The sequence below is a fragment of the Elephantulus edwardii genome, unplaced genomic scaffold (assembly GCF_000299155.1).
Source record: "Elephantulus edwardii isolate Elephantulus edwardi_28Jun2011 unplaced genomic scaffold, EleEdw1.0 scaffold00300, whole genome shotgun sequence".
In the NCBI taxonomy this organism is placed as follows: Eukaryota; Metazoa; Chordata; class Mammalia; order Macroscelidea; family Macroscelididae; genus Elephantulus; species Elephantulus edwardii.
The window spans coordinates 2,057,032-2,068,002 of NW_006400050.1; the positions used below are offsets into that span (position 1 = coordinate 2,057,032).

General features: G+C 37.6%; 1 pseudogene; it reads right to left on the reverse strand.

Annotated features, from left to right (window-relative positions):
- Positions 1-1,998: 1,998 nt before the first annotated feature.
- Positions 1,999-2,734, reverse strand: LOC102874563 (annotated as a pseudogene).
- Between the last annotated feature and the right edge of the window lie 8,237 nt (positions 2,735-10,971).

Sequence of the window (10,971 nt, forward strand, 5' to 3'; positions counted from 1 at the left end):
AAAAATAGTGGTGGATAAACAAGACTTAAGTCTTGTACAGAACCAGAAGCTATAAGATGAAAATTTATTACTGGACATTTTTATCCTTATCAGTACCAAGAAGAAAATTAAAGTTTTCTCAGGAAAATTCCTGATAATTCAGTGTATAAAGTTTATTTTTACATTTTTTTTCACTTTTGTTGAAAGTGCCCTCAAATAAAATGTAAGTATTTATGTGTAAACTCACTTGTTTTTATACATTCCATGTATTAGTAATAGAAACACTATTTTCTATCTGTCAAGTTTAAAGCAATTGAGTTATCTCTACATAACTTCTTTGTTGAATAATCTTTATATAACGTCTATAGAAAATGATAAGCTAAAATCATTCTTATACAAGGAGACATGCCAGAATGATTATAATAATAGAAGGCCTGCAGCACATCAGCATAGAAACACCAGAAATTCAACCTGAGTTGGGCAGGAGATTTGAAATGTCAAAGGTATTTTGCCTAAAAGTGGGGACTATTTACTAAAAAGAATTTTTCTATATTTCATTAACTGTATAAAGACATTCAAATTGTTCATAGCAAATTTATTATTAAGGAACATTACAAATAATGGAAAACCATGCTCACATTGATCCTATATCCAAAGACAATGGAATTTGCCGGGTTTCTTTCCTTAAAAAAAAAAAAAAAAGTAATATTTTCTCTCTGGACACATTGAGGATTCTCCATTTCGTTCAATACTTTAAAGGCTGCCATAGCATGCAAAATTCTTTCATTTCAGTGTCTGTGGGGGTGGGGGTGGGAGGGGGGGAGTTAAGAAAGGTCTCCAGGAGATAGTGAGTTTTATTATCGTGTCTGGTTAGAAGTTTAATTTTTCTCTTGAATGTTCCAGGGTGGAGAGAAACTAGGAGGAAACAGAGGACATAAAGGTCTTTTTGGTGTCATCTTTGCCCTCATTTTCCTCCTCACCACAACCAGCAGCAATTTTGCTTGCAGAACTGGGTTTTCTTCGAGTTTCTTTGGCTCAGGGGCAGATCTGGAGTCTTTTTTTTTTTCTTTTTCTTTTTCCTTTTATCAGCTAGCGATGGCTTAGAATTTCTTACCAATCTGAGTCTTGATCTTTTTCCACCATCTTTTGTATCAGACTCCTTCCAATTGGTCTTTGTTCCCTCCATCTCCTGGAACACTTCTGGAGTTCTCACTTTGGACTTTTGGGACAACCCATCCCATCTAGTTCATTTTCATCTTCTCTTGCTGGTCCTTATTCAGATGGCTGACCTGGGGCACTTTTCCCCCAACATTCGTAAGGGACTGCTGCTTTGTGCCTGAGGTCTGAGACCAGCAGGACGATTAGAACTTCACTTCACCCAACATTCTCCTTTGATGGGATAGCTGGCATTACTTTTAGAGGTTGATCAATTTAGGGAGGCTTAGACGTTGGAGAGCAACAATCTCCTTCCTTTCTGAGTGTTTCATCTTCCGAAGATTTTTCACGCTCGCTCCTTCGTGTATTTCTGCCAGATATGGCTGCGGTCCCAAAATGTGATGATTTATTTTCTGTCCTTGATTGTTTACATTCCTGAGTTTCTTTACTCCACCAGCTTGGATGCCTTTCCTGTGGCCTTTGTTCTTATTTTGCTTCATCCAGCTAATGTTGCTTTTCTTCTCTTTCTCTTTCAGATTTTATATACATTGTGTTCATATACATTGTGTTTCACATTTATTTCTGTTTCATACAATCATTCTTATGTATTATTTTAAAAGTAATCACCTTTGGACCTTGCCCATCAATACTCTATCTTTTCACCTAGATCCTTCCCATTTCCTCCCCCCCCCCCAAACTATACAACTCTATGGTTCCACCCCTACACATTCTCAACCCTCCACTTCTACCCCTTCCCACCTTGTTCCCCATACATGTTTTACTGGTTATCCTTTTCTTTCTACAGTAACGGTGTTACGCAGTATTTGTCCTTATGAGACTGAGGCAGATTTTGTAGCCTCTCTTTTATTTCTTTTTCTCTAGCTGCTCTGTATCTTTGCCTCTTCTTGGTGAGTAGTCATCAAAGCTGTCTGTGACAGGAGGAACCCTCCATTCCGTTTTGTCAAAATGCTAATTTCTATCTCGGACAAAAGAATGGTCCTCCCTATCTTTATCCTGTGCTTAATCAGAAATGTCCACTCGAGCTCTCCTGTTACCTAGGGAGTCTTCATTAACTATCAGGGCACTAAACAGAGAATCCAGGTCCTCAAACTCAGAGTATGTAAGACATTTTTTAATTTCTTTGGATTGCTGGCTTCACATGGTAAAAGCACTGCATTGATATTTAATCTTCTAAAGAATTCTTTGATGGAATTCTTCTGTCATGTCATAAGGTGGATTTCCTAGAAAATCAGTGGAGGGTGGTGATTTGGGAAGATGACTCCAGTCAATATTGGGTTCTTGGGTAGCCTGTGGAACAGGGGGCAGGATAGATGGTCATTTGGAGTTGCCCTATCCACGTCTTCATCATTAATGTGCCAGGTGGTTGAAATATCTCATTCAAGGTTGTCTGTTTCATCAGTCCAGTTGGTGGGTTTGGGGACATAGGTGCTTCCTCCATCAGTCACCCCCTCCCCCCCCCATCTTCATCCAGGATGTCTGTTAGGCAGATATTCTTCCCTTTCTTATTTTTTTTTAATTTACTGACAGTTCCATTTTCAGATAACTGTAACCAACTTTTCAATATTACATTCTTAGTCATAGTTTGACTTTGCCATATACATGGGGGAGGATATTTAAATGGGGAATGTTAGCCTATCCACAATGGGACTGGCTGTCTACCAATAGACAAGGGAGTTGGCTAGTGTTGTCATTAAATTGATCAATCCAGCAGCAAGAGAATTAGACCTTCCTCAGCCCAGCGATAAAGAAGAAGAGAAGGTAGGGCAGCCTTAGAGACCAGACTTCCTTCCTCCAGCTTGTCCCATGGAGCAGACGGGGTCTTAGGACTGCTGCATCTTTGGAACTGGAATTAAGAGGCTTTGCACAAGCTTGTTAAACAACTGAGGAGGAGGTCCAATGTAAGCAAGACTGAGAACCTTGTAAAACTGTCCTAAAGCTTGGCGGTTTAAGGCTGAGGCACTTGTGAACACATTTTGGAAGCCATCCTGACTGTGCTCTATTATTAACTTGGATTACAAGTTTTGTTTTGGTTTTTTTAAAAAAAACCAACACATAGTTGATGTATTAAAATAGTAGATTTAGGCATCTGCAATGGTGACTTCAACCTCTGCTCCACTCTCAGCCCTGATGGAGGTGATCTGCTTGATAATCTCAGAAGGACTGTACAAGTCAATGAGTCATTTATGGATTCTCATCTGGAAATTATTTTGTTGACAAACAATAGTCGATGTATCATGAAATAACAGAAGAAGAACAACAAAAAATCTGTCTTTTAAGAACAGCCAGAATCTTCCTTTCCTATACTTGGGACATGGTCTCAGAAACAGTCAGTCTCTGGAGAAGAACATTATGCTTGCTAAGACAGAGAATCATTGAAAAAGAAAATTTTTAACAGCAAGCTGGAATGATACATTTATAGGAAACTGTCAGAAAGTTGAGATGGATTCATAAGTCAAGGCACAAAGGTTACAATTTCAGATGCCAAGTATATCATGACTGAAAGCAGAGAATGCCAGAAAGACACTTAAGTGTGTGTGTGTGTGGCTTTTTTTTTTTAACAATACAAAGCCTTTTGACTCTATGGATCATAAAAGAACTATGGATAACTTTGAAAAAAAACAGGAATTTCAAAACATTTTTTTTCTCCTGCAAAACGTATACATATTCTAAAAATCTGTTGTCAGAACAGAATGAGGTTCAGAATTCATCCTGTACACTGAAGAAATTATTAGAGAAGCTAAGATATATGAAGAAGAACGTGACATCAAGTGTGGAAAAGTATTCAGCAACAATCTGTCTTATGCAGCTCACACAACCTTGCTTACAGAAAGTTGAGAGTACCTGGGATACTTGTTGCAGAAGATCAAAGACTACAGCATTCATTATGGATTACAACTCAACATAAGTAAATAAAAGCCCTCACTGGGCCAATGGCAGCAGCATCTTAGATGGAGAAAAGTTTAAAGATGTCAACTATTTCATTTTTCTTGGATCCACAATCAACACCCATGGGAGCAAAACCCAAAATCAAAAGATACATAGCACTCGCTAGTGTACATAGTTTGCTACATGATGAGCAGGATTTGTTAAAGACCACAGGGGTCTTTGCCCCAGTGAGTGGAGTTCGATAGTAATTCTTGCCAAAGGTATAATTAAAAAAAACCAAACAAACCACCACAAATAAGCGACATGTTGCATTGGGATAATCTATAGTCACAGACCTCTTGGAGGTGCTCAAGAGCAAGGATGTCAATTTAAATGCCAAGATAATCTCATCCAAGTCATGTTTGTTTTATTTTTGGTTTGTGGGTGGTTCCCCCCCCTTTCTGTTTCCTATGCATCTGAAAATTGAACAATTAATACCAATTATAGAAAAACTGATACTTTTTGAGTTATGGTGTTGGGGAAAATTATTGGATATCCAATTGATTTTCAAACAAATCTGTTTCAGAGGAAGTGCAACCACTGTCCTCCGTAAGGGAAAGGATTATGAAACTTACTCTCATATATTTTGGACATGCTGTCAATACTGGGGGAAACGGGGATGTAAAGAAAGAGAGGCAGACTCTGAAGATGGACAGACTCAATGACTTTAACAGTGGGCTCTAGCGTGTAGAAGATCATGAAGATAGTGCAGATTAGGGGAAGGTTCAAATTTAGTGTTCTTGGAGTCCCTATAAGACATACTCAAACACTAGCCCATAGTAAGAACATGAACTGACACAGTGGCAACAACAATAATGTCAAAGATAGAAACAATTTTGAGGTTGGCAAGGAAGAAGGGGAAAGATTCATTCTTTTAGACAAAGGGTTTCTATGATTTGGAACAGACTCAACAAAACCAAAAATACATGCATACTTTTCTAGGGGTATTCATGCCTATGCTATATGGCAACATTTTAAAATAATTATGTTGTGTTTAATTTTGGAATCAATATTTTTCTTTGCAATCTCCTCCTTCCTTTTGAAGAGAAAGTCATAAAGAAAAAACTTAACATGACTGTGTAAATCACAAAAAAACTGTGGCTGACTCGGAGAAGAATGGGAAACACAGAACATTTGATTGTAATAATGTGAAATCTATACCTGAACCAAGAGGCAGTCATTAGAACAGATGAAGGAGACACTGTATGATTCAAAATCCATAAGGGTGTCTGCCAGGGATGTAGTCTGTCTCTATACCTTTTTAATCTGTATGCAGAACAGATTATCCAGAATGCTGGGCTATACAAGGAGGAAAGTAGAATCAGGATTGGAGGAAGATTCATCAACAGTCTGCGTTATGCAAATGACACTAACCTGCTTGCTGAAACTGAAGAGGACCTGAAGGACTTGCTGCAGAAAGTCAAGGACTGGTACTTAGTGAAAGTGATATGTATCCTTTTTATATTGCAGAGGTGGTTGTTTCGAAGTTCCCCTTCTCATCCTCATGCTGTTTACAGCATTATTTATGCACTATTTCACACTCTCTGCATAACATTAGTCCTTCATTCCAAAGAACCAATCTATAGCTACACATAGCTTAGGAGACTTTATAGAATGATACTTATAAATCAAGATATATATTTTAACATAGTTAACTTATAATTTAATTTTGTTTCTGTGTAAACATATATATTTATATAAGAAAAAATTCCTCTTTTGGAAATTGGTCCTGCAATTGTCCTTGCTTGAGTGAAACTAGCATTGTCTTTGACTGTGGTGATAATTAGATCTCTGTTTTATCCTGAGGTCCTACATCTGGTAAATTATTTTCGTGACTGAATTGATTTGAGTGTCAGCAAGGAGAGCAGAAGGCACTCCGTGCCTCGGGGCACCTCATCTGGGCAGTTCTCGTTGACCTGTGAGCTCCTATGTAGCAGTGTTTGTGCTTTCACCAACTGTGATTTGAATTTGTCTTTTGACCATTATCAACTCATCAGCTATAAATAAGGAGTTAATAGGCACTTTCCTACCTGTGCTGTAACTAGTTTATTCCTGAAGTATAGTGTAAGTAACTGCACTAATTTATAGAAGTGCTTTCAAAGCTTTCAATATCTCACTGATTTAAGTGGATATGAAAAATACAAATATGTTTGGAAACAATAAATAATGTTGTTGTTGTTGTGTACCATAGAGTCAGAACTGACCCCTAATTGACCCTCTGGCTGGTTTTCAGAGGCGGTTAAGTGCATGAGAGGAGACTACCCGTCTTTATCCTGTGGAGCAGCTGGTGACCTTGAAACGTATGCCTTTGGGACTACAACACAGATTCTTGACACTAAGCCACCAAATATCCCTATTCAAGTGGATATGAAAAATTCAAATATGTTTGTAAACAATAAATAATAGTGAAAAATATTTATCACTTTATACAAAAACTCTCATTGAAAATAAAGTATAGTCTTATGATAATTCTATATTACTTTTGTGACAATATTGCCATGGTATTCCAAGAGAACTGATAATATGTCCTCCCAAGATATAATCAAACTTTATAAATTGAAAGATAAAGAATTAATTCTGAAAGTAATTTTTGAAAAAAAGAAATATGACCTACCATGACCATCCAGTAAGTCTAAGCTTTGAATCTAGACAGAAGTTATGCAGAAAAAATAGGCAATGCTGTTGATGTTATATGTTATCAAATTGCCAGTGACTCATAGTGACCTTACATACAATAGTTCCGAATTCTGCCTTCTCCTGAATCAATCTAACTGACTTTACCACACCTACCCCCATTGTCCTAGTTACCATGTCAATTCATCTCATCAGAGTCTTCCTCTCCTGTGCTGTCCCTCCACCCTTCCAAGCATGATGACCTTCTCCAAGGACTGATCTCTACTGGCCACATGCCCCAAGGATGTGAGGTGGGGATTCAAAACCCTTGCCCCCAAGACAAGGCATATTTGTTCTCCTGGAGGCCTATGGTATGTTCAATACTCTTCTCCAGCACCATGACTCAAAGGTATTGATACTTCTTCTGTCATCCTAACTCATTGTTCAGCTCTCCAATGTATGGAAAGCAATTGTAAATACCATCGCCTGGATCAGGTGTACTTTTGTAAAGGACAGTAGTCTTCAGTATGAATTGAAACTTAATATCAAGAAGACAAAGATTCTCACCACCAGTCCAATTAACAGTACCATGAAAGATGGAGAATACATTGAGGTTCTTAACAATTCCAGTTTGATCAGCTCCACAATCGACTCTTTTAGGACCAGCAGTCAGCAAACAAAAATTTTTAAAAAACAGCCAACTAATTATGTTGGGGAATTTTGTAACAGGGATCTCTCCACAGTGCCGAAGATCATTGATGCCAGTCTATAGATTAAAGTATGCTTGATCCAGGCCATGGTCTTCTCCAATATACAATGAAATGACAGAAATAAAAAAAAAATGAAATAAAAAACCCCCAAACTAATAAATATTCTCTACTAAGGACAACTTTTCCAAATACAATCACAGAATTAGGACCTTTCAAGAAAACAGAAATTAAAGGAGCTTTTCAAAACACATTTTTAACTTTTGAGAAATGTTAAACAGAGCTATTTGGACAGAGAAACAACAATTTTTGTCTTATGCTAAGATTAAGACACGTGTCAATATTTCCCCAAAAACAACCTAGAAAAAAAGATGTCTCAAAAATAAAACAAGCATGTTGTTGCTTTTTCTATTAGGTGCTGTCAAGTCGAGTATGACCTATAGGGACCTAATGAACAACAGATACAAACATTTCCTGACAGATTAGAGCCCATTTTGCGACAGTCATTGTGTCAATCCACCTGGCCGAGGATCTTCCTCTCCTTCACTGACCCTCTATTTTACTTGAGCATCATGTCCCTCTTCAAGGTACAGCCCCTCCTAGCAATATGTCCGATGTATTGTGAGGTCAAACATCATCATATTTGCCTTCAAAAAGCACTCTGCCTGCACCCTCTCCAAGACATATTTGATTGTTCTTTGGCTGTCCATGAAATGTTCAGCACTCTTCTCCAACCCCACAACAAAAAAGTAATTCTTTTTGTCCAATTTTCAGATACATAACAAATAGTAGGAAAGACCATGGCCTGAGGTAAATGCATGTTAGTCCTCAAATTGACATCATTATTCTTCATTAATTTGGAAAGGTCCTAACTACAGACTTTCTCAGTGCAGTACATCTCCTGAATTCCTAACTCCTGGCAACAAGGGTGTTACTTGTGGATCCAAGTATGATGAAGTTGTTGACAATTTCAATTTTTTCTCCATCTACTGCGATGCTGCTTCTCTCAGTCCATTGGTAAGAATCAAAAAACAAACATGTAAGACTAAAACTACAGAATTAAAGACATCAATTTGTAAATGACAATTGCAAAAATCAATACAAAACAGAACAAAAAACCCCAAACCAAACAGAGAACAAATGGCATAAACACAGAAATGCAAAACAGAGAAAAAGTCAAGAAAACATCAAGTTATAACAAATTCCTCTAAAATTAGAAAGATAAAAAAATAATGAGAAAAACAAGTAGGAAAGTTAATAAACTCTCCAACCAAAAGCAGTCTCTAGTTAAATACTGCAGAGTAAGTTATAATGCTGAACCAAAGAATGTGATTCTCAAGCTGTTTGGATTCACCAGTGGTTTCATCTGAGAAAGATGAGTAGGTCAGTCTCACGTAATTTAGAGTCTCAGAAGAACAGTGAATGGTCATCTGTGAGTTAGAATGAACTTGACAGCATTTAATGTTTGAGTGACAACCAAAATAAGATGCACAAATGAAAATGGAAAATACAGAGAGGACGTGGGAGAATCATTATTAAAATGAGAATTATATTACTATCTTAAAACAACATGAGTATGAATAACTGAATGAAAAGCCAGTTGGTTGTGTAAGCCTACAGTCAAACCATAATTAAAAGTTGGAAAGAATATAAAATTATCACAGTCTTGGAAACCCTACGGGGAAGTTCAACTGAATCCTATAGAGCCTGCTGTGGAAATGAACCCACAGGGTGGCAATAGAAATGAAGAACTGCAGATAGTAAAGTCTCGTCTGGGGAAAGTGTTTTCTGTTGTACAGATTAAGTCTATTAATGTGTCATATTTCTTAAAGCAATCACTTTCAAGATATGAGTACAGTTTTGTTTCTGTTAGGTTGTAGTCAATTTGATTACCCTCATAGATAGCGACCCTATGAACTATCCCCTAGCCTGTGCTTTCCTCATCATCTCTAATGTACTGATATACTGAAGTCCATTATTGCATAGTCACTGTGTCATTGCATCTTGTTGAAGACTCTCCTCTCTTATGCTGATGCTTCACCTAACAAAACCCTATGTTGTTTTTTGTTTGTTTGTTTTTTCCCAAGGACAACCTAACAACATACCCAAAGTATATGAGGCTAAGTTTCTCCACCCTTGCCTCCAAGGAACACCCTGGTTTCACTTTCTCCAATATCTTTTTTAAGTTTATTTGGCAGTCTATGGCATGGTAAATACTATTCTCTCGCACCACAACTCAAAGTCATTTATTTTTCTTTGCCATTACAAAAATTTCAGTTGTATAGGAGGCAATGGAAAAGACCATGACTTAGACCAGGTGCACCTTAGTCTCTAAGTTAATATCATTGCTCTTTAGCACTTTAGAGAGGTCTTTGACAGCAATTGTCAACCTGAAATAGGATAAGCACTGAAAAATTAATTGCGAGGAGGAAAATGTGTGTGAACCAAATATACACGTAAAAATAAGTCACTAATGGCACAAAATTCTGCCTTGTGGTCTCCAGCATCTTTTTTGCCACCAAGGCCAACTAGTAATCCTCTATAATTTCCAACTTTTGCATTCCAATCACCAGCTATTATTAATTTATTTTAATTCATATTTCATCAGTTTTAGGCTTCAGATTGTAAGAAATCCTCAGTGTGTTCATCTTTGTCTTCAGCATTTACGAGTATATATGAACAACAGTCATATGAACATGTATTTCTTGTAGGCATAAAAATATTAACACTATCACTGGCACTCTTGCACTGCAGGACAGATCGCAAGTTTTTCTCTTTGACAATGAAAGTGAGACAATTTCCCTTCAATCACTGCCGGGATAGCATACCGTATGATTTCCTATTCAAAATGATTAATACTAGCCCAGTTGAGTTCATGACTATATCATTTTTGACAGTTTCCAATTCTTGTAGATTTATCATGTGTTTATTTCACATTCCATGTTAATGGAGGTTTGTAGATATTTATCCACATTTTGATTTGTATTTCCTTAGCAAAGTAAGGTCCCTTATTACGGTATGCTCTAAGTCAAGGAGGTAGCTCGTGCCTCATCCTGTGTTTACTGCCTTCCAACCTGAAGCCACAACGTTCATAAAGATACTTAACTTTGTAAAGCCTATTTCAAGTTATGCTTTGTCTTTAAGGTTGTTAGGAGGCAAAGTTGGCTTGATAACAGTGAGTTTAGTCTAGCTACTCAACCTGTATTCTTAAACACCTTTAGTAAGGCAATTTCAAACAAAACATACCTGATAAAAGAAGAGCTTTTATCCATGATATGTCACGAGTGGCTTCAAACGTTCAGAGAGCGAAAGCCTCAGCGTGAGCAGTGTAAGTCTGCATGTACTACTTATTGTTGTTGTTGTTGTTATGTGCCATCGAGTCATTTGCGGCTCATAGCGACCCTATGTACAACAACCCTAAACCCTGCTCTATCCTGTGCCAATCTCATTGCCTCTGACACACCCATCCCAATTACCCCAGTCACTGAATCAACCCACCTCATACCTCATAGAGGGTCTTCCCCTCCTGCGCTGTCCCTCCATTCTGCCCAGCATGATGTCCCTCTCTAAA